Raw genomic sequence first — 23,971 nt, forward strand, 5'->3', positions numbered from 1 at the left:
TTTCTGTACATAACTACTTTCCCCATCAGGAAAAACAACCAAAAACATACTTCATGCAGTTAAAATATGAGACAAACATTTGCAGACATCTTTTTTTGCACAAATGACAAAATATTTTGATCCCTCAGAATGATAAATGAGATATTTCCTCATATTTGCTGGAAAAATATATAAAATTTTGAAAAAACAACTGGCAATAATTGAATCCTGGAGATGTAGTGCAGGTACTGCAGCTTGTTGACTGTTCACTGTCCACTCAAATGTTCATCTATCATACAGGAGCAAACTGCGGAAATGCATAATATTTTTAAAATGTTGATTAGTGAACCTCGTGCTGCAGTTTATCAAGGTAATACATCACCAGTGATGAGATATTAATCTCAGGATGAGCCATAACCGTTTCTTCCCCTCTGACAGGTCTAGAGCTCACAGGACTTTAATATGACAACGGAGCTCCGAGAGCCATCTCGGAAAATTAATTAAAAACCGAATCAAACCTGGTAGAAAACACAACCAACACTTAATGAGGACTCAACGCCATGAATCAGCCAGCCACTGCAACAGGGACTTTATATCCATGGGCACACTTTTAGATGTGCAGTGATGTATTAGTCCTGCATGTCATGTACAGATGTGCTCCATGAGTTTTAATGTATTGATTATGCACGCCAAAAAAAAACAAAAAAATCAGCTGGACAAGTAAAACAATGAAAACAGCTGACCGACATGTCTTTCGTTTAAATAAGTGAATGCAAAAATCAAACAACTGAATGACACAGAGCAAATTTAGATTTGATGGGCCAATAAGTCTCGGTGTTTGTGCCACTAATCATGTTAATTGATCTTTCTTTTGTGGCACAGGAGCTGGGCTCAGATTGCATTAGGCATAATGAGGATTTAATGTGGGGTCAAGAGCAGGCCGGGGTCCTACCTTGTCAGGACATTGAGGGAGACTGTGTTTGTTTACACCCCGCTAGGCTCACCGTTCCACACAACAACTGCACCAGGGGACGGCAAGGGGAGGGACCCTAAATGCTCTCGCAAATATACTTGTGTTTTATTGAAAACAAAGGCCCTGTTTTTTTAATTATTTATCTTAAATACTTTTATTATAAAATGTCTGTGGATGAACAACTATAAACTTTAGAAATACTTTATACTTAAATTTATAAATATTTTTAAAATAATTTTAATTCGTTCTAGAGCAGACCAGGAAACCAAGAATAAATATTTATTTATTTATTTATTCATACATACATACATACATTTAATAACTTAGTGCAGCAAATTGCAGATGAAAAAATAGCCCATGTGTATTTGTGAATTATTGTGATCTGACAAAACAGTGCATTTGCTAATTGCCCTCATAAATATAATTTGAAAACAGTCATTTTTTATTTACTGATTTTTTTTTTTTTATGTTTAAACTATAAATCTTGTAACATTCATTTGTTACATATACAGCAAAAAAAAAAAAGACATATCATCAATTACTATCTATCTATCTATCTATCTATCTATCTATCTATCTATCTATCTATCTTCTGTGGCTCAGCAGCTAAAAATAATATTTCTCATGAAGAATATTTACAATATTAAATATTTTGAATTATCTCATGTGATCTACAGCAAAGCAGACCACGAAGAACAATCAGAAGTTAAAAATGTATTGTGATTTTAGAAAGAAAAAAAAAAGAAAAAAAAGAAAAGCTATATTCCTGTGTGTGTGTGTGTGTGTGTGTGTGTGTGTGTGTGCATACAACTCCTGAGGTCATGCCACACTTTTCATGACAAAGGGCATAGTGAACCAAGCTCTCCCGTCTGGCGAACAATCCCAGCCCTGTCTGTCTTTCCTCTGCAGATCAGCCCACACAAAAGACCAGATTCAGCTGTTTATGAACCCCTCTGCCTCTCTATTCATCTAGTGCTGCCATTATTCCAAGGTCATGCCAAAGAGCTGGATTTAGAAAGCCCTAACTGAAGTCCAATTAGATTCACAGTCCTTTCCGCACAGCCCAACACTAGCAGGGAACTCACTTTTTTTTTCTCTCTCTCTTTCTTTCTTGTTGGACAGGTGACCTCTATCTAAGAGATATCTAGATATGTAGTAGTCTCCAGGAAGAGATGCATTGAAATGAAATGAAACTTATACAATAAAAGGAAAGAAGATCAGATTAGTTTCCCTTCATGCTGTTTTTGTTTTTGCTTTAGACTAGGACAGAAAAGATTGCAAGTGCATTCAGAAATGAATTAGATGTAGTTTTCTATCACAAGCAGATCTCTCAATTTGAAGTTAAGAGACCTGAAAGGGAAGAATAAAAATACCAAGTGATACCCCACACTGAAAAAAAAAAAAAAAAAAAAGTCAGTAAAAATATAGTACAATATACCGTAACAATTTGAAGGAATTTTCCATATTTGGTTTTTACAGGTGTTTTCTGTATTTTTGAATTACGCTTTGCATTGTGGGAACAAGAAGCTCACTCGATTATCGGCACGAAAACAGTGCTAGAGCAGGCGCCATTATTCACGGAGATAGTATCGGTCAAAATTTTATTTTAAAGTCGGATTCCGGGTTTGGGGAACTGTTCTTACACTTCCGTAACATAAAAAGTAACGTTAACTTAGTTGCTGTCTAGCTTGTTTGGCAAATGAATGTCAGAGCCGTCATATTCAACATTTTCAGCACAAAGTCACATCTTACTCGACGACGTGGAGGTAAGTTACTTGTTACAGTGTTCTCACTTTTTTATAATTAAAAGTTGATTAACTTTTAATTGTTGTTGCGGTGTATTTCTACTGAGGTGACGTTAAACAGCTGTAAGAACGTAAGTTTTCACCGCTAGAGGGCACGTATTCAAAACAAACAAAGAAACAAAGGCGTATTTTGATGACGCCGTGACTGAGTGTGGAATCATGGGAGTTGTCGTCTTCATCTCCACAGCCGATGCAATCCGACGGGACTCGGGCAGAAATCATGTTCATGGATGAGCTAATGTATTAAAGATTTATTAACGTCGTAGTATGAAGCAGGGTGAGGCTGAAAGCCGTCGAAGCGAAACAAGGCCGCTGAATGAGCGTGACACACGGCTCGAAAGCAGCGGAGCTTTTATAATACCACAGTCGACCGCTTCCGCTCCTTCCGGTCGTGCTTATGTGAGGTAAAGCAACGCTGTTTTATCATACTAGATACATTCGAAAGTTCTGTTATAATGCTACTCTGTGCGGTCGTCACCTGTCTAATAAAACACATAACATATTAAAGCGTGTTTCCATGTTTTCTATAAAACAAAACCGGAAATCGAGGGTGTGTGATGTCATTGGCAGGCGACACCATGGCTGCATCCGAAAACTTAGGCAGCTTCCTTGCTGCCTTATGAGGTAATGACTTTGCAGGCAGCGTGTATGTACGAAGGCACCTCACGAAACTTATTTCGGACAGGATTCTGAGGCAGCGTAACGGTTTAACGATCTACAACAAAATAGAAGTGAGTTTTGGTGATAACTAAACAAATATTTAATTACTATAATACTAATTTCTCACTAGAAATAACATCAAAAGTGCAAAAAGTTAACCAGAAATATACATTTACACACAAACTAACCACCAAACGCAACTTCCAGCCGCCATCTTTATTTTTTAGATCAACCGTCTTGGAATGGAACGCACAGGATTGTGGGATATCAAAGGCAGCGAAGGATACATCTGTGCTGCCCTCAGAAATCGATCAGATGAAGGCATCTCAGGAGACAGGAAGTGAAGCTAACTTTGGATTCGGACGTGCCTTGATGCCTTCCTACCTTGGAATACCTTCCTACCGGCCTCCGAAGGCAGCATTTTTCAGTTTTCGGATGCAGCCAAAGACTGGAAATGGTCCGTGTCACTAGTTAAAATTGCTTATTTCTCTGAATTTAAACATTCTTCGAAACATTTGGGATAATGTAAGTACACAAGTCAGCAAAATATATAACAATGTTCTAGTGGTTTTTGGATATTTTATCCAATACTTAATATTGTGCCTTTAAATCTGAGGTACAACTGTGTTTAGAGCGCTTCATGCCTTCAACAGGAGCTGGCAGAGGAATTGTCAAGAAAAGAAGACACCATTTATGACTTATTTTTATTTAAAAGAGATTAAGATACGACTATTCTTCAAGGATAGCACGCCTTTTCTGCCACACACACACACGGACGCACGCATGCACGGTAACGTTACTCTTTTACTGGCACGCTGTCTGTGAACGCACACATGCCATGCACGCGCAGAGAATGCCTCGGAGAGAATGCGCACCGAGTTCTCTCTCGCACTTACATGGACAAAATCACACAACATTATGTAAAAATGACCATTTTTGGCAAGTGACTTATTCTTATTCTTAAATAAGTTAAAAAGTCTTGACTGATGTAAAGAGTTGGGATGTGTCAGATGTGAGTCATGTTTTAAAGGGACAGCAGTTCATGACATTCATGGTGTTTCTTTTGTTTTCTTTTCTAATGACAGGTCTTAATTGCTGCTGTACTGTGCATCCCAAGCACCCCCTGCATTCTTACCATGGGTTTGTATTCTATTTTATTTATTACCAGTTTTTATTTTATTTACCATTAGGGATGTTCAATATTGACAAAAAATTAGTCATTGAGTCATTTATTCAGTTGACTTTTGTTTGTGTAGGAAAGATTTAATCAATGTTTGGAGTGGTTTTCTGAATTTACAATGTGTTTTTTTTATAATTTCTTATTTGTTTATTGTTATTGGTGATTCCAGATTGCTGTCATTCAAGAAGTTATCATTTCCTCCCCCATTGTGGCTGAGCTACACATTCTCTGCGTTTTATTTTAAACAGAAAACATCCAGAGGAGATGGCACCTATGCTGGAATCCATACAAATGTAAGGGAACTTATGTAATGAAACTGTGTATAAAGCATTTTATTGTGTTGCTGTTTAGTTGAAAATAATCAAAGGGTTAGTTCACCCAAAGATGAAAATTCTGTCATTAATCACTCACCCTCATGTCGTTCCAAACCCATAAGACCTTCGTTCATTTTTGCAACACAAATTAAGATATTTTTGATGAAATCTGAGAGCTTTCTGACCCTCCATAGACAGCAAGGGTTCTACCACGATCAAGGCAAAGAAACGTAGTATAAGGACATCGTTAAAATGGTCCATGCGACATCAGTGGTTCAACTAATTTTACAAAGCTGCCATCTACGAGAGTACCACAACGTATGTGTGTGCGTTCATTTGCCAGTAAACAAAGTGCAGCACATGCACTTCTACGTCAGCAGCACCATATGCATTCGCCGTGGGTCAGAGAGCTCTCGGATTTCATCAGAAATATCTTAATTTGTGCTCTGAAGATGAAGGAAGGTCTTACGGGTTTGGAATGACATGAGGGTGAGAAATTAATGACAGAATTTAAATTTTTGGGTGAACTATCTCTTTAAGTATATCATAAAACATTGTTGACAAGATCACATGCCAGATGCAATCGGAAACCACTGGAAATGCAAGTTTTTAGAAAAGATGACGAAACATTAAAAGCTAAATGCCATAAATTTACAGATACCACATTAGATCCATATATTACGAGAAGTTGCGAATTCCATCGAGATAATGTCCAACAAATACACCGTCCAGGTTCGTCTGTCCATTGTATGAGGAGGATTCCAACTGTTGACTAGCAATTTTTTTGCTGCTGTGAGAGCAGCTAACAGTAAACATCTTTGTTGGGAGGTGAAGTCCCAAAAGTCATTAATGAGAAAATGGCACAGAATTAAACATATCTCAGTACACGACAAATATAACAGGTTCTGTGAGAGGTGAGACCAAAAAGGTGAGAGAGGGGCACTCCCAAAGAAACAATGCGAAAACGTGCCTAAAGATCCTTGCGAACAGAGATTACACTTAGGAGAAGATGACACATTCATATTCAGAAAAAAAAAAAACCTTGAGTGTGATTTCTTTGGTTCAGATCTATTTAGGATATGCAACATTACAGAATTCGTATCTGCACCCAATACAATTTCAAAATCCAAAAATTTCAAGAGATAGGTTGACAAAACAGAGAAAAAGTAGGGTCAGGAGTACAAGGAGCATAAACGGAAATAAATACAATATTCCTATTCTCCACTATTGTTTTTATATGTGTTATTCTACCGTCTGTATCACAACCTTTATCTAAAATAGTCATTATTTAAAGACTTCCGCACCAATATTAGGACCCCCTTGGTTTTAGTATCCGAAGATGAGTCAGATATCACTTCATAAAACCCACCATTACACCTGCGTATACCCTCTTCTTTTAAATGGGATTCTCGAACTAACACTATATCAATCCTTCCTCTTCGCAAAAAATCCAGAAAACCTGTACGTCTGTGAGGGCCAATTAGGCCATTAATATTACAACTCAGAATATTAAGGTCAGTCATAGGCAGGGACGGACTGGGAGTAAAAAAAAACACCCTGGATTTTCTCCCAAATAGGCCCACCACAACTACAAACAGCCACTATTATCTCACAATATTACAGCAATCCTGTCGCATTTATGGCAAATAACATCACAAAACCCATGTTGACCCTGCTGACAAAAACAATAGGAACCATCACAGAAATTCTAATGATTTCCACTACAAATGCCATTCCAAACCTAATTCTTGAATAACTAAAATTCTGAAATCTACATAAAGCATAACGCAAAATGTATAATATGACAATGATAAACATAAACCTAGAATCGCTGCTGTCTCTTATGAATGAATTGCCAGACAATGCGGAGTGATAAATAACAATGAACGTTCGGACTAGGGGTGTCCTAGGATTTTACTATAGTGCTCATAGGCTACATGAGAGAGGAGGGCAAAGGTAACCTAACTGTTCGCTTTTTTTATTTTAGCTTCTTCCAACTGCTTTTATCTTCACGTTTTTTGCTTGCCATCACGAGCCCACTTCGTGTTAGTTTTGGTTTCTTATACACAAAAATAGATTGCATTAGCGCCCCCTTTTGTCGGCTGTCAATGTCACTTAATTTGACACTTTTTCTTTGATGAACCAGCCAGCCTGAAGGCTGTCGAATGGATGGCTGTTCTGGACTTCTCCAGAATGTCCAGATGGCCAGTCCGCCCCTGGTCATAGGTATCGAACAGAATTACTGCATAATAAGACAAAATAGAAGTTCGAAAATGAAACCAGTTGAATCTATCATTAAACCACCCCCACCCTTCCCGTCACTAAAAAAAGAAAATGTACAGTATGTTCTATAAAACATAAATACATTCCTACGAACTATGGCAGATCAAACCAAGAACAAACTTTGATCTGCCAGCGCCCCTTAATATGGTCCGTGGCGTCAACAAAAACCTGCACATTACTGAAGCACCAACATTGGCCCCATAGTCACATATTGACTAGGTAGTATCTCTATTTATAAAAAAAAAAAAAAAAAAAAAAAGGAAAGAGAGAAGGAATGCAACTAAAACATAAATAAAATAACATCATAATCCGTAAGCGATACTGTATGCACAATGAAAGCTTCTAGTAACTATGAATTAAGAAGTGAACATTAAAGTGAACAGTGAAAAACACAGTCACCTAACCATTCTCCAATTAGACAACAAATGTCCAGCTGAAGCTCACTGAGAGTTGATGGATGAATGGGATCTGATAAAAACTCTTGCTTCTTCTGGGGAGTATAGCATTTTAGGTTCACCTTGATTGAGAATGACCTTCAGCGTTGCAGGATAAAGAAGAAAATTCTGGATGCCAGCTTCTCTCATTTCCTTCCTAATTGGCGCAAATGTACTACTGCTTTTTCTGGAAAGAATGACAGCGTTGCTCCGTCGTATGTTTACACCGGGGCATGAAGTCTGGCAGCCCTCAGAATGAGCTCCCTGTCTGTGTACCGCAACAGTTTAAAGATGAAAACCCGTGGTTTAGCGCGATCTGAGGAGAGCCTTGTGTACACGCGATGCGCTCGCTCCACTTCAATCTTTTTGCCTGCCAGAGACGGGAGCCATGTTCTTTTCAAAAAGCCCATACGGTCGTCCTTTTGGAACCTTCAGGCAATCCGACCAGACGCAGATTGTTGCGCCTATTGTGATCCTGTAAGTCCACGACCTGTTGCTCGAGGGATCGTGATCTGCGACAACTTTCTTTTGTTCTCTCATCTCCCCTGTAAGAAGATCCAATTTAGAGCATAGCGACTGAACAACTGACATGTGAGAAGCGAACTCGTTCCGCATCGCCGTCAACTCGGTTCTTAGAACGTCCTCAAAGTGTGTAACAGTGTTCGCCATCTTGTCCACCATATCGCTCTCGGTCGGTAGCTTGGATTTCTTCTTAATCGGAGAAGCCGACGGAGACATCTCCTGCTGTTTCCGATTGTATGCCATAAGGGAAAGTGTTATTAATGAATAAAACTGAAAATAAAACAAAAAATAAAAAAAGGGGCCAAATGTACGGAGCTCTACTCAAGTGCAGCTAGGTTCATGAGTACGTGACTCCTAATTTGAGCTTTTTTCAAATCTCAACATGGAACTTGGACTGAACATGCAGAAAAAGAAAAGTAGTTTCCACAAACTGGCACATGGAAAGAGATACTAAAAGCACACAAACACTTGGAGCCCTGCTCTTAATTTAGATTGTATAGTTCTCTTAGTTTCACATTGAAATGTGAGGCATGAGTGCATGAATCTTTGTTCTTTTTCAAATGCTCTACAAGTTTTTTTTTTTTGTTGTTGTTTTTTTTTTTTTTTGCAGTACCATGTCAATTGTAGATGCAGATAATTTAGCATGAATTAGAGGTTAGTAATCTAATTTAAAGGGTTAGTTCACCCAAAATTGTATATGAAAAAATCTTGTTCCAATCCTGTTAGACTTTTTTTTTTTTTTTTTTCATTTTTGGAACACTAATGAAGATCCTTTTTAATGAAATCTGACAGCTATACCTTATTGGACCCTGAAATGGTAGTTGTATAGGTTGTCAATGGAGGGACAGAAAGCACAGAGATTTCATTAAAAATACTCTTCATTTGTGTTCCAAAGATGAATGAAAATCTTATGGATTTGGAACGGTATGAGGGTGAGTAACTGATGACAGAATTCACATTTTTGGGTCAACTGTCCTTTTAAATACTGTTGTGTTCTCCTATGGGAAAATGGTGTCAACACTGGAACATTTCACTTGACTATTGACTGTAAGGCTATAGCAATTGTTATTAATGACAGTCCTGTCTTTGTATTCATCTTTTTCACCATGTATTTGAAAATATTTTGAATCTTGAATGTTTCACAGTGAAGTTTATCTTTGTGACCACTATTTGGTGCAACACCAATATTGTACAAGTCAAGTACCTGCTCGTGTTTTCTTTTTTTCAGCCTGTTGCTGTTTAAAACTAAAAAGTGTTCACATTACTCATTCTTAAATTAACTGATGTAATAATATTTTTGTCTTCACCTGTTTAAGGCAAATAAAAGCTACTGAACGCACTTTTAAGAATGTTTACATAAGGTAAAAATAAACCATGTTCAATTTGTATATATTGTGCTGGATTTATTTGATACTAAAGATAGGCCTATGCTATAATTCTTTAGAAATTTCTGCATAATGGATTGTCCGTTTATGGTACAGAAGAAAATATAAATCTACAGAATTTTCCATTTTAACGTTGCAGGAAATGTCCATAAATTTAACAGAAAATATCCTGGTAATTTTCTGCCAGTACATTATCCGTTTTTTTTATGGAATTTATTATTATTTTTTTTTTTACAGTGCAGCTAACGTGGAACGTTCCTGCAAGGTTCTATCAAAGTTATGAACCTTTTGAACATCCACAGAATATTCAGAATTTTTTTTTTTAATAACTTAATGGGAATGTTAGCTAAACATTCTTATTTTTGTTAGCAGGATTCATAATGAGAATTTCATTTTGATAACCTTGATGGAGAGATGTTTAAAATATATAATAAAGCTGTCATCCAATGAAGGGCAAAAACTCAGGGCAATGTTTACCCTTTTAGAAACGGTTCCCAAAATGTCAGGAGAGCCTTTGCCATCTTTGGCACTAACAGAGAAAAGGCCTCGGTCCCCAAGGGCATTTTCAACAAAGCACATTGAAAGCACCTCTTTTCAAATACAGCGGTAAAGACAGACAGTTATAAGGTGAAACTAAATACATTTTGGCTTCGAGACTGAGCGGTTAAATCGAACACAGAATCTTAACACAGTTACCCTTTACTCTGGTTTAGCTGTGTTGCAAGTGATAGAGTAAAGCCAATCCTAATGTTTACTCATTAACTCAGAGGACAGACGGTAGACAGGGACTTGCAACTCCAAAGGGGACAGATCCTCTAACTGTGTCTCCTTGATAAGTTTGCATTTCAAAAGACCTTGGTCTAATCCATTAGGGGGGCTAGGAAAACAAGATGTTCCTCTCCAGTTTGGCTAATTAGCTTTTTTTTTTTTTTTTCCCTCCTCGTCAGAGCAGTCCATATTCTTAAAGTGCTGTTGGGATCCAGATGTGTAACTAGGCTAATGACTGACTGACTAACAAAGAAAAATGGATGCCCATTCTTGAGCAGCGATGGAAGTCTCTGGTAGTCAGTGCCCATTTTAGGCCCACAGAGTTAATCACCCTGAGCGCTTTGCCAAATCTATCTTTACATCCATTTAGTGACATTTAGGTCTGGTAAGTCAGACAGATGTTTGTTTTAGTGGTGATGTGGTAAGTATTGGACAACACTTGTTTGTCTAGCCCTGATTTTGACTCATTGTAATCTGTTTAAATAAGTCATTTGTAACTGAGTTACAACTGAAAGAAAGTAAGAAAGAAAGAACATTCCGACATGCCATTTAGGAAGTCAAGCAATATGCATAGCTCACCTGTTATTGACATCAGTGACCCATTTTAAGATTTTACTCGATCATATTTTCTTATTCTTATGAGTGGTGAGAATGTTTTTGTAGTCCATTTAAAATGATTTTAAAGATGCAAAATGTTTAGAAACAATAACATTGTTCTTAAAAAAAAACAAAAAACAATCTAGTGTTCACCAATGCTGCATTTATTTGATCAAAAATACTGTCAAACAGAAACACTGTGGAAAAAATGATAATTTTATATTTATAATTTTAATATTATGTTTAATATAATATTGATAATATTATATTTAAAATACTCTAAAATATAATTTATTCTAGTGATGGCAACTATGAATTTTCAGCAGCATTCTAATATGCTGTTTTGGCGCTGAAGAAAATTATTATTATTAATTATTATTAATTACTCACCCTCATGTTGTTCCAAACCCGTAAGACCTCCATTCATCTTCAGAACACAAAATAAAATGTTTTTGATGGAATCTGAGAGCTCTCTGACCCTCCATAATCAGTAAGGGTCCTTACACGATCAAGGTCCAGAAACGTAGCAAGGGGATCGGTAAAATAATCCATGTGACATCAGGGGTTCAACCGTAATGTTACGAAGAAAAAAAAAAGACTTTATTCAACAATTTGTCTCTTCCGCCACCTTGGCGCCATTTTGGAGAGTATCCACTGAACATAAACAGGGTATGCTGTTCTGTGTCAGCTGCGTCACACAGATACGTTTTCTACGTTGTTGCGCTTTGATCTGAACGAAAACAACGTATCCACGTGACGCAGCTGACACAGAACAGCGTATGCTGTTACGTTCAGTGGATACTCTCCAAAATGGCACCAGGGTGATGCGGAGGAGACGAATTGTTGAATAAATTTTTTATTTTTTTTTATTCACAAAAAGTATTCTCGTAGCTTTGTAAAATTATGGTTGAACCCCTGATGTCACATTATTTTATCGATGTCCTTGCTACGTTTCTAGACCTCGATCGTGTAACGGCACTTGCTGTCTATGGGAAGGTCAGAGAGCTCACGGGATGCATCAAAAATATCTTAATTTGTGTTCCGAAGATGAACGATGCTCTTATGGGTTTGGAACGACGTGAGGGTGAGTAATGTGAGTAACGACAGAATTTTCATTTTTGGGTGAACTAACCCTTTAAAAAGTAACTGTAACAACTCTGGTTGTTCTGTTTTCTCTGCTTTGTTGAGGGTGTCTGTGTTTCGGCTCTCCCTAGGGAAAGCCATCCGATTGGCTCCTGCAGGCTGATTGTTGCTGTCTCCTGATTGGTCTACAGAACTTCGAACAAAATTGAACAAATCCTTTAATGCACAGCTAGCCGTTGATTATCCCTTACATGTATGGTAGAAGTTTGAAAACAAGAAAATTTTGTTTGTTATTTTGTCGGCTCCTGAACTTAAACTCCCAATAAACGTATTGTTGTTGAAAATCTTTTGTCCGTGCTAGTCCTTTCTTGTTGCGCTTCTTCCCTAGACGGGGCATAACAGTAACCTCACATGCAAAACAGCACATACTTTCATGAAAAAATTCAATATTTTCTTAGTTACAGATACAAAATGGCCTGTGTCTATTTATGGATTATTACTGTGATTTCACAAAACAATTTATTGTACATGTGTGTCATTTTTGAAGCACCTTTGTGTGACATCGATGAAGCTATATATAACAATGTGCAGCTGGAGTTCATTTTTAATGCTGCATGTTTGTTGTGATTGTTATCAGGTCTAATTATCTAATTAAATATGTCACCAGGTTATCTGTTCACTATAAACTGTAAAAGATAATGCTAAATTATTTGTGCATCACCTAATTAATATTCATGAGGTAAGCTGTCATAATTATGGTGAGGTCACACCCAGCCAATCAATCACCTGAACTTAAACTCACTTATTTTTGGTCCACTTCATCCTTATAAATGAACAGATGTTGATTCAGATGGAAGATTAACTATATTTAGAGGAAATTAATTTGTGTATTAAATGACTGAATTTATTTTACGTAAGACTAAGAACATTATGCTAATGAACCTCTTTCCTGTGACACCATCTAGGTCCGGCCTCCATGTGTTTGCAGGGATATCCCATGCCTAGCGTCGCCCACGGGGTGAGGGCGGGGAGATGGGTGGCTGACGCAGGCCGCAGCGGCTGTGCTACCTATCTTCCTTTTGAAGCAAAGCGGAGCTGACAGAGGCCACCTCAGGAGACGGCTCACTCTCCATCACAGTGCTGAGAGGAAGAGGCAGGGTCTGTCAGGGGTCCTCTAGCACTGCAGAGAGCTACGTACCCCCATCCTGCTGCTGTCTCCACTGCACCCAGTCACTTCACGCACCATCCATACAATGAGGAAACGTACAGGTATAGTACAGTCAGCAATATCCAATGTGTCACATGAGATGTATTTCAGTGAACTATGAGTTTTTTGGGCCAATTACCCACCATGCTAAAATATTTACACATAACATTTACACACAAACTACCATTTAGAATACTTTGGGGTTGACTGGATTTTTTATTGTTTATGAAAGAACCCTTTTATGCTTATCAAGGCTAAATTTATTTGATCAAAAATTACGGTTAAAACAGTACTGTAGTGAAATATTATTTCAAATCATTTTCTATTTTAATATATTTTAAAATGTATTCCTGTGGTGGCAAAGCTGAATTTTCAGTATCATTAGTCCTATATAGAGTGTCACATGATCTTTCAGAAATCATTCTAATATGCTGATTTGAACATTTCAGTGTTGAAAATAATTTTGCTGCTTAATATTTTTGTGGAAACCATGATACAGTGATCAGAGGCAGACTTAGTGATTTGGGGGCCCTAAGCAAATTCCAGGTGTGGGGCCCCCACACAATAACTATGTGTCCTTTTATGCTTAACCCTTATTTTGCTCGCTCGCTCTAGTTTATAGTTTATTTATCCCTTCACAACCAGTAATTAGTCAACCTGGTGCTGTTCTAAAGCCAAATTAGGCTACCTTAATTTTTTTTTTGGATCACAAAAGGAAGACATTATCAAAAAAAGAAAAGAAAAATGCTTGCACTTGTCCATTTAATAAATTGTAAACGTTTCCAATCTTTTTACAAACAAAAAACTATCCCATGCAACTCATTCCATATTCCAAGTGTTTATGCTTAACCTTTATTTTGCTCGCTCGCTCTAGTTTATAGTTTATTTATCCCTTCACAACCAGTAATTAGTCAACCTGATGCTGTTCTAAAGCCAAATTAGGCTACCTTATTTTTTTGAGATCACAAATGAAGACATTATCAAAAAAAAAAAACATAAAACGAACATAAAATTATCCCATGCAACTCATTCCTGAGTGTTCTGAAGGCATACTGTAGGGTTTGCCAAGAAACAAATCGAAAATGAAACCTGTTATTAAGGGAAAATATCCAGTCATATAATTCGTGCATTTATACGAGTACAAGGCCGGTGCGCCTAGGAAAAGCACACAAGAGAGTCATTTTGAAACATCAAGATAAATAAAATTGTGACTTGAAACACAATACTTTCTTTACTGAGGTGAATATCTTTGTTCTGAGACAGTCAGACAGTATTATACAGTCTAGAATGCGCGAAAAGAGCGCTCCCTCATATAATCACTATAGCTGTCACTCATTTCAATTCATTGCGATCTCACGACGTTCCGTTAATAAGCTTTACACTGCACAATGAATCTCTTATTTACATGGTATCTACACTTTGTTATAATGAGATGATGCCCGACCTTGCACTCAGCACTTGACAAAAACTCGGCATTTTGATCGATGAGTGGATTCTTAAACACTTCTGGTCACTGCGTTCAAGAAATCAGCTCAACGCTGCAAATATGTTTCGCCAATATCAGATGGGGCCCCCTGATTCCCCGGGGCCCTAAGCGGCCACTTCCCTTGCTTATTAGTTAAGTCCGCCCCTAACAGTGATATAGTTTTTCTTCTTTGATGATTATTCAATTTATATGTATGGTTTGACGTTTTTGTAAGTCATCTTTAACATTTTTACTTTTTCGAGTGTTTTTTTTTTTTTTTTTTGCTATAAAGCCTTTAAAAGAGTGTTCCATTGCTTACACTATTGGGGCATGTTGTCACAACAGCACAATATTGTTCAAATAAAAAAATTTTGTTTGTTTCCTTCCTTCCTTCGTAATAATGTCTGAATGTCCAATAGCTTTTTGTAGCCAATGCTTTAAGGTACTGTATGTAACTTTAAATATAAACCGACCATGAGAAATATTTACTTGGGCAAAAACTCATGTAACATCTTTCCCCAGTCTCCCCTACAGCACATGTTTCAGGAATAATTATTAATTCAAAATTTGTTGAATTAAGCATTGCCACATGTACCTGCCTGAAGGAAGAAATGAGACACAATGGTCACTAAAAAGTTATATACGCTACAAGTTTGACATTCAGTCAAATACATATGCCAATATATTGACCAAAATAAATAAAATAAAATTCTGTTACACCAATATACCATACTGCTCGCTGAAATCCTGAAAGTTGCACTGAGCTTGTCACCTATACCCTTTCATCCAGGGCAATCCGTTTTAATTCTGCAAACTTTCTTCTTCTGTCAAAATTGGTGTGGAAGAAGAGAAACGAGTGGAGAGAAAAAGGAGACAAAGGGAGAGCACCCTTCTAACTTTTATCTGTGCAGCAAAATGCTGTTATCCTCGAGTGGTGTCAAGAACTCTATCTCTCGTACGCTTTCTTTCCCCCCCTCTACCAGGTGACAAGCACAAGACGAGAGAGAGATAAGATTGGAAAAGAATCCCACTCCACTGAGTAAATAAATAATCAATACTCATCTAAATGTAAATGAGAAAGTAGCCCTCTTTGATAGCATCGTTTTTATCAACCAACCAATTTTCCTCAGACACTCACTGGGCCTCAACCAAATCACCATCATTCAGCGTCCGAGTAATGGAGAAGAAAAAAGAACTGTGAAAGAGAGAGAGAGAGAGAGAGGAGGGGGGAAAGGAAAGCAAGTGTGAATGGGTCACCTGAAACCTGAAGTTCAGTCAACCTTCACCAACACCATTTCACCAGAAATGCCATTTCGTTGCGTCGCACTCTTTTATTTTATTTGTATTTTTTTCCATTGTATTTCTGACACTCTTGTCAATTACCATTTGCGCTGAGCTCTCAGCATATCAGTGTCTATATCAATTGCCGTCACCAAATCGTCTTTTGTCCTTGTTTTGAATCACTTTTTATCTTCATAACTTCTGCATGTCAGTCTGCGGTAGTAATTTTGAGTCATACTCACGTATCAGTGCCTTTTTAAAATACAAACCGTATTGATTTCACCTTCCCAGGTTTCGTGAGGGCAGGTTGCATGAGAGGGTTTTTCACTTCACTTGTCAGTGGCTGTCAAACTGCTGTGCGAAAGATAAAAATGTGTTGGCTTAGTGAAATAAAAAAATAAGGGCAGGTTTTAAAATATAAATTACAGCAGGAGAATAGATTAGGGCTTGGGACATGCTGTTTGAAAAGTGTTAACAGAAGCTCCTTGACCCAGCCAAACACTTGATGCTTTTGTGGAGAACATACACATACAATAAAGACGGCGATGACAGCTCTACTGTAACTACACAACCGTAAAATCCTAGAAAAGGGAAACACAACCACAAAATGAAACCTTTGGGATCATTCACTTCACCACAAAGTCGTTCCAACTCTTTATTATTTTCTTTCTTACTGTATGTAAAGCTTCTTGTGCACAACTGGTCACATGACAAGCGAAAACCAATATTGTTTGATGGCAAACTTGGCGTGATGTGTCTAATGTAATATTTTTAATTACAATTTTAAAATATGTTCTTTTTTAATTTTTTAAACATGACATGAGAGCTCTGGTGGACAGAAAGTTTTTTTTGTGAATTATGGCTTGATATTCATTTTATAGAAGTATAAATCATAGTAAAAAAATGAATTAATAAATTATAAATCAGCAAGAATAAATGATGAAAAGATGTGTGTTTTTGGCATGTAACATTCCTTTTTGAGACCATATTTGGGCTGAAAGGAGTCTTTTTTATCTACGCTACCATTTAAATGTTTAATGTCAAATAATTTTTTTTGAAAGAAACTAATACTTTTATTCAGCAAGGATGCATTAAATTCATCAATCATTGTAATAATATTTCACAATTATGGTTTTAACTATATTATTGATCAAATACAAGCAGCCTTGGTGAGCATAAGAGACTTCTTTCAGAAACATCTTTCCAACCCCAAACTTTTGAAAAATGAATTGACATGCGTGCATTTCTAAACGCTTGCATTTGACCCTCACCCCATCCCTGACTGATCCTAGTGGGAAGAGTTGAAAGTGGTTCTCTCCATCTTAACTCTGTCACACGCAGAGGTGCTAAACATGGCTGACAGGTCGAGGAGAGCGGGGAGCACGAGTCCCCTCTTACTCCGCCCCGATCCGAGACCTGTAAGGGCCATGTCCAGAGCAAGGGCAGGGGCCTAAACTCGCCCTGACAGCTCCTCGACAGATCTCACAGCCTTACTGACATATGGACGTGCGCTGTAAAATCGGAGGAGTTCAAACCAATTTGGCGATGGAACCCAGGTGACACGGGGGGACGGCTCAGTGGGATTAAGGAGGTCGGAGATACCTGTCCACTTGCAATTTGCAATCTCTGTGGAAGGGAAAGAAAGGAAATTCTGTATTAAAAGAGCTTGGAGCAATTCCCAGCCTAAGTTTAATCTTGATGCATGAAATCATCTGTCTGATTTAATTAAGTACTGACTTGGCATTCACCGCCGTGATTTTTCAACACAAATGCGAGGTACGTCATGTCAGAAATAAAATTATATAAGCGGAAATGTGATTTTTAGGACACAAATAGTTGAAACGGCTGTTACAAAGATCTGTAAATAAATAACCCATATAAATGAATGAAAGCGAGGTCCGCGTATTCCTCAGAGTAACTCGGCTTTAGGCTTGTAAGATGAGGACGTGCTGTAGATGCTCAGTGGGCTTGCTGGAAAATGTCAGCAAAGCTGCAAACATCTGCCAGGGACCTGTCAGTTAGATCAGATGGCCCTCTCTGATTCTCCTGTCGCGGCTCTTCGCCGATACCGCGCTCCGGAGGGTGGGAGGGTGGAAAACAGGCGGGAGAGGGCTGAAACTGAAAAGGGAGGCCCTGAAAACCAAAACTGAGCCAACATCTGCCTGATTTGAGCTGTGGAGAAAAAACGTCGCTTTTTTTGTGCCTTCGGTAGTGAGGAATCAGGGATGCATGTGGTAGAATAAGGAGACACCTGTTATTGCAGACAAAGCTGTCAAAAGCCTGGAAAAGTGTGGAAAAGGAGTCAGGCTTTGTGTGAGATATGCAGAACACAATATGCCAGGTTGCTTGGCTGAGACGATTACAGGAATTGTAGAACAACAAGATGATTATCGGGGTTAGTATGACTATGAGAGTCATGTGACATACTACCTAGTATATCTAGATGCATAAAAATAACACTGGAACATGCCACATATGAAAGCCTATTATGGATAATTTAATGTCACTTAAATTCACACAGTGCAGAAAAAAATAGGTAGGTTAGACTACTTAACACTTTAGTGAGATATAATTTTGAAATTATAGAGAGAATATATATATATATATACAGTCATGGCCAAAAATATCAGCACCCTTGGTAAATATGATCAAAGGCGGCTGTGAAAATTAATCTGCATTGTTAATCCTTTTGATGTTTTATTTTAAAAATTCACAAAAATCTAACCTTTCATTGGATAATAATAATTTAAAATGGGGGGAAATATCATTATGAAATAAATGTTTTTATCTAATACACATTGGCCACAATTAACGCCACCCTTTTATTCAATACTTTTTTAAACCTCCATTTGCCAGTTTAACAGCTCTAAATGTTCTCCTATAATGCCTGATGAGGTTAGAAAACACCTGACAAGAGATCAGAGACCATTCCTTCATCCAGAATCACTCCAGACGCTTTAGATTCCCAGCTTCTTCTCTTCAGTTCACCACTCATTTTCTATAGGGTTCAGGTCAGAGGACTGGAATGGCCAGCAGAAGCTTGGTTTTGTGCTCAGTGACCCATTTTTGTGTTGTTTTTGAGATTGTGTTTGGATTATTGTACGGTTGGAAGATCCAAACATGGCCCATTATAAGATTTCTAACAGAGTCAGTCACTTTTTTATCTGTTGGTATTTGATAGAATCCATGATGCCATGTGTCTAAACAAGATGTCCAGGACCTCCAGCAGAAATATAGGCCCATGACATCAAAAATACAGCAGTATATTTCATTGTACACATGGGGTACTTTTTAATCCCTGTGTTCACCAAACCCATCTTGAGTGTTTGCTGCTAAAAAAATAATTTTTTTAGTTTCATCTGACCATAGAAGCCAGTCCCATTTGAAGTTCCAGTCGTGTCTGATAGTGATAACTGAATATGCTGGAGTTTGTTTTTGGATGAGCTAGGATAATAATTTTTTTTTTAAACCCTCCCAAACAACATGTGGTGATGTAGGTGCTGTTTGACCATTTTTTTAAGGTTTTCTGACCCTGAGACTCAACTATTTTCTGCAATTCTCCATCTGTGGTCCTTGGAGAGTCTTTAGCCACTCAAACTCTCCTCCTCACCGTGCATTAGGACGATATAGACACACGTCCTCTTCCAGGCAGTTTCGTAACATTTTATGTTGGTTGGAAATTCTTAATTATTGCCCTGATGGTGGAAATAGGAATTTTCACTGGTCTAGCTCTTTTCTTAAAGCCACTTCACTAATTTGTGAAGCTCAATTATCTTTTGCTGCACATCAGAAATATATTCTTTGGTTTTTCTCATTGTGATGGATGATTAAGGGAATTTGGGCTTTATATTTCTGTGAAACAGGAAGCCATGACTGGATAATTTCATGTTCATAATCATCCTGGAGTGCTCAAAATTGTGAATATGAATGGGAATATACTTCAGAGATATTTTACTCATAAGAATTTCTAGGGGTGCCAATAATTTAGTCCAATGTGTATTTGAGAAAAACATTTATTTCATAATGATATTTCCCCCCATTTTAAATTCTTATTATCCAATGAAAGGTTTGATTTTTGTGAATTTTTAAAATAAAATATCAAAAGGATTAACAATGCAGATTAATTCTCACAGCCTTCTTTGATCATATTTACCAAGGGTGCCGATATTTTTGGTCATGACTGTGTGTATATATATATATATATATATATATATATATATAGAACAGTTCTTTCTGGTCCTCGAATCTGATTGGCTGATTAGAGTGCGATATTAGAACAGCTCCTCCAGCTGTTTGTATCACTCCACTTGCCGAAGATATTTCTCATATCGTGTGTCATGGCGAACGCCCAAATCCACTATAATTAAAAAAAAAAATATATTGTTTTTGTGTCACCGAATGTAGTTTTAAGAGTTTTTAGTCTTGAATGTAGTTGTTTAAACTTCAAATATGCGGTTGGTAAATAAAAGTAATGTCTATTTGAAAATTTGCTTTGACGTTTTTGGAGATGTGAGCTCCAGGGTGTCAGCGGCCGTTCAGCGCTCATAAACCCGATGAGAGTGCCTCACCTCGGCCAGATCTTCTGGAATTTGCGTCTGGCTTTGACCACTCTATAGTGGCTAAACATGAAATATAATTCGTTTTGAGTAAATCTCGCAGGCAGTCTTTGGTCTCATTAATCTATTATTTGTTCCAGAGTAAATAGTTTTGGCTGAGGGCTAAATCTCATCACGTTATATTTTATGTAACTTCAATTCTGTATATAGTGCTGTCCTTGTACTTTTGACTGAATTGCCTAGCAACTTTTATGATGGCTGTTGTTGTTGTTTATTAAACATTATTATTCAATAAATAATATTTTATATACATATTTAGTATTGGGGAAACAGTGTGTTCGTGATGGTGATTTTAGTGTCATTGTTCCGCCAGTCAGTTTCTATCTTTTGCTGTAGTGTGTTAGTAGGAAGTATCAGTTTACATTTCCAAACATTCATTTTGCCATTAATTGTAATAATCCAGTGAATGTCTGACAACAGCCAGTGCTCCACACAGAGATCTGATCTAATCATCATCCAGTCTGTCTGGAATGACATGAAGAAACAGAACAAACTGAGACAGACTAAATCCAGAAGAACCGTGGCAACGTCTCCACGATGCTTCAAGAAACCTACCTGCAAAGCTACAGTACTGTTAAAAGTTTTAGGCACTTATGCAAAAATGCTGTAAAATGAGGATGCTGTCAAAAATAATGTCATAAATAGATTTTCTTTATCAATTAACTTCTATTAACTAAATTAAATCAACATGTGACCATCCTTTGCGTTTAAAGCAGCTTTTGCCCTAGGTGCACTTGCGCATAGCTTTGCTGGTAGGTAGGACACACACACACACACACACACACATACACACATATATATATATGTATGTGTATATATATATGTATATATGTGTGTGTGTGTGTGTGTGTGAGACTGATATGAGAAACAGTCTCAATTATGAGATATAGTCACATTGGAAGATATGCAGTTGCAGTTTACAGAATAGTCGCATTTTCAAGATATTAAGTACATTTTGATATAAATCATGAGAAACAAAGTGGCAGTTGTCAGAAAAATCTACAAATGCCAGCTATAAAGTACATTTTGTTATATAAAATTGCAATTATGAGAATCAAAGTCACAATTCTGAGATATAATCACAAAATGTATAGATGCATTTTGAGATACAATATTGCATTCATGATAGTCACAAATGTAAGAAGTCACATTCTAATAAAGTTGCAATTACTGTATGAGAAACAAAGTCATAACTGTGAGATATAGCTGCAATGGTGAAATATAAAGTCTGCATTTGAGAAATAAGTTACAAATGCAAGCTGTAAAGTATATTCTGTTTTAAAAATGAGTGAGAAATGAGAAACCTTTGAAGTCACGTTCTCATTTATAAGATATACAGTATAGACACATTTTGAGATATAAAGTTGCAAGTATGTCATATTGTGATATATATATATATATATATATATATATACATTTTGAGATGTATAGACACATTTTAGATATAAAGTTGCATGGTTAGTATGACTATAAGGTTAGTATGACTATGAGAAACATGTGACCCTAAAAGTTCAAATTGCGAGATATAAAGTCACATTTTTATAAAGTTGCAATTCTGAGAAACAAAGTCTTAACTGTGAGAAATTGAATCTCATTTATGAGAAATAAAGTTGCAACTACATTCAACGTATACATTGGAAACAGGCTAAGATCTGGCTCAAGAGAAAGATTCAGCTTTGTGCTGTTACTGAGAATGACAGTGCAAAGGATTTCATGTGCACCATACCTTCCATTAACTTCATGTGTGCCCTCTGAGATGACCCTCTCGTCCCGTGGGAAGCCTTCCCATCTAGCTCAGCACTCAACCAGACGGTCCGGCTGTGAGACGCTGGCCTGCTAGACAGTTTTGAAAATACTAAGGCAAATCACTGGTGAGAAAAGGCCAACATCCCATTTCATGATCACAACTCCCGATGAGTGTGAAACGTCAACCAGCTGTCCCCTGACTCCACCAGAAACAACGAATCACACTCACAAAATATGGGACCCGTCAGCAAACGATATGTTTGCGTTTTCCACTAAATGATCAATTATGAACATTATGCTAAATTGAGTAATTTCAAACACGTGGAGCTGGCACAGAAAGAGGACAGGAGAAGAAAGGAATCAGAGAGATGAAAAAAGCAGTGCGTTTTAAAGGTTTAAAATAATATTTATTCCTCTGACGCTCTCATATCTAAGCAATTTAGCCGTGGTTGGAAATTGTCTGGCTAAGTTCTTCCAGTCCCACAGTTTAATCCGCTCAAGGGAGATTTGCAGACGATTCCCAAAACCATTTTCAACTTAAACTTCTCACAACCCGGAGAGGTGGAAAAAAAAGCTGGAAAAAAAAAAAAGCAGAGAAATGTGAAATCTTGACAGGACGAAGCCGGCCTTAATGCTATTCGAGCACAGCTGTTTTCATTTAAATACAAGGTATTGGGCCTTCTTAAAAGCCTAGCATCATCCCTGTTTCCCTCCATAATCTCTCCCGCTCGAAATGTTCGGGGAAAACACTGTATCGGAGTGTGCAGGCAATAGCGCTGGCAGTCTACTTTGATAAATTCAAATTGTTTTTCAGCACAAAATACAGTGAAAGAAAACTTTACTGTAACCTTATACGCAGCCTAAAGAGCTCAAATACAACACCGAATTTTCTCCTTTTCACTTAGTATGTGAGCTTCTCTGTATAAATAAATCTATCTATCTATCTATTTATCTATCTATCTATCTATCTATCTATCTATCTCTTCCTAATGTCTTCCCTCACACCTTCAGACCTGAATGACTTACATTCTTTTGTGGAACAAAAAAGAAAACAACATCAGAATGACCAATGTGATGAAAAGTAAAGGATATTAGAGAACATTATATTTGTATAATAGTTTAACATTCACTATACTACCACTACTACAAAAAACATACATGCATACCTACACACATACAAACATGCATTATTACATATTATTATTGCATATATTTGGGTAACATAAGGTCTCATTAGTTATGTTAATAATAATAATAATATTAATATATGAGAGATTTATTTTTTACAGCATTTATTAAACTTTGTTAATGTTAGTTAAAAAAATTAATCGTTCATTGTCCATGTTCAGTGCATTAACTAATATTAATTGATCACATTTTTAATTTAAAAAAAGTATTAGTAAATGTAGAAATTAACTTTAATTAAGACTAATAAATGCTATAGAAAATGTGTTCATTGTTAGTTCATGTTAACTAATGTTACTGTTGTTAAATTATTATTGTATTGTTACAATTGTCATAGTAACTATTAACTACTATTATTAATTTTACATATATATGTTATATTTGGGTTACACTTCACAATAAGGTCTCATTTTCACAAGTCAAGTCACCTTTATTGATATAGCGCTTTTAACAATACAGATTGTGTCAAAGCACTTAACAGTATCAAA

The 23,971-nt window shown here is 37.0% G+C and overlaps 1 long non-coding RNA gene across 4 annotated transcripts in view; it reads left to right on the forward strand.

The window, feature by feature from the left end:
- LOC131546327 (uncharacterized) overlaps positions 1-23,971 on the forward strand; it is a 75,448-nt gene that overhangs the window by 32,744 nt on the left and 18,733 nt on the right. For all 4 annotated transcript variants that reach the window (XR_009272655.1, XR_009272654.1, XR_009272657.1 and 1 more), the window contains 3 exons: positions 4,503-4,557; positions 4,767-4,890; positions 12,949-13,252. This is a non-coding gene — a long non-coding RNA (uncharacterized LOC131546327). The remainder of the gene's footprint in view (positions 1-4,502; positions 4,558-4,766; positions 4,891-12,948; positions 13,253-23,971) is intronic.

Source organism: Onychostoma macrolepis, chromosome 08, assembly GCF_012432095.1.
Source record: "Onychostoma macrolepis isolate SWU-2019 chromosome 08, ASM1243209v1, whole genome shotgun sequence".
Classification (NCBI taxonomy): Eukaryota; Metazoa; Chordata; class Actinopteri; order Cypriniformes; family Cyprinidae; genus Onychostoma; species Onychostoma macrolepis.